We start from the raw sequence: 1,472 nt of genomic DNA, 5'->3' as shown, positions 1-1,472 counted from the left end.
GTTAACATTAATGCATAGAGTAAATACTTATATGTATGTATATATATGTATATAGTTTTTTTTCTTTCACAGATCTTTTTCACAGCTGACCACTGTTTCTGATATCTCATTAAAACTTAGTCCAAGGAGAGATATCACTAATGGTGTGAGATTCACTGTCAGATCCACACCACTGCATCCTGCTACGTACAATGCAGACCCTTGCTTCCACTGGGTCCTCATACTTTCATGTAATGTTACTATCTTCAAGCCACTCTTCCACCTGCTTATTTGTGAACATCTGGTGTGCTTCACAGTCCTTTTGTTGTAGATATTCTATAAGAAATCTTGACATTAAACTGTCCCTTTCATACTGCATATCATACTCGAGCTATTTTTTTCTTCTCATAATTGTGTATAAAAATATATAGAGCCCTGTGAACTCAGGAGGCAACACTGTTTAAAAGAAGATCATGGTGCACTACCCCTTTCAGAAATAAAAGAATCAACTCTAAAAAGCATCATGTATTACCTCAGCAACACATAAAGTAAATGCATTTCCTTTGACAAAAAATGAGAAACGGTACTTTTTCTTCCATCTATGACAGTACAATAAAAAACACCGTAATAAAAAGAAAAAGCAGAAAGATCCTTTCTTGTCTCTAATGTTCATAGTGAACAATGGCACTGGGTTGGGAGAGGCCTGCCATTACACCACTTTTTGTCGCTTCCATAAGAGTGGGTGTAATGGTTTGGTGTGACTCTACAGGCAAATATAAAATCCCTTTAGTATTATCCTAACATATTTTTTAAAAATTCTATTTCTAATTGGCAGAGCAAATGTTGATTTACTGTCTACAAATTATCATCTTTTTCTTAGTCTTGTAGACAGAGTCAAAAAAGGCAAATAAATATATTGCATTTCAAAAAGATAGAATTTTTCGTCTGAACCAAGTGTTGCAAACAATTCTTAAATAAATTGCACACCTCACATAATCCCCTCACACATTTACATAACTACAAGGATACATGTGTTTGTGTGTAAATATCTACAAATAATGGAACATATAATAAAATTCATTTATGACTCATAAACACTAGTTATTAATATAATATAAGCAAACCCATACTTGAAGGGAAGAATTTTTTCTCCACACACATTTTCTTTTTAATCATTCAAACCTTTCCTCAGGAACTGCATCCTATGAAAACCTTAAGCCTAAAATTCAGTTATTTTGTGCTTGTTAAAGAGTTTTTTTTAACATTTTATTCCTGCCACTGTAAGTTTGTCAATGCCGTTAGTTTTGAGCGTACAAATTTGTGCATTGTAATCTCAACGTTATTAGTGCAACTATTTCTAGGCACAGCTTCCAAGGCAGTGCCTTCACTTTCTGGATCCTGGTGATATATCACACGATGACTTCTGTGCATAGAAGTTCACTTATACAGACGTGAACATGCACAGTCTTCTTTTGCATATATTTTCACTACTA

General features: G+C 33.9%; 1 protein-coding gene across 1 annotated transcript in view; it reads right to left on the bottom strand.

The window, feature by feature from the left end:
- Positions 1 to 489: 489 nt before the first annotated feature.
- The window catches only part of LOC119593112 (adenylate cyclase type 9-like), a gene marked incomplete in the record, with an annotated part of 14,714 nt that continues 13,731 nt past the window's right edge, over positions 490 to 1,472 (bottom strand). Inside the window, 1 exon segment of the mRNA XM_037942075.1 lies at positions 490 to 1,472.

Source organism: Penaeus monodon, chromosome 31, assembly GCF_015228065.2.
Source record: "Penaeus monodon isolate SGIC_2016 chromosome 31, NSTDA_Pmon_1, whole genome shotgun sequence".
Classification (NCBI taxonomy): domain Eukaryota; kingdom Metazoa; phylum Arthropoda; class Malacostraca; order Decapoda; family Penaeidae; genus Penaeus; species Penaeus monodon.
Note: the sequence above shows the minus strand (reverse complement) of the source record. Positions and strands in the feature narration are given on the sequence as shown.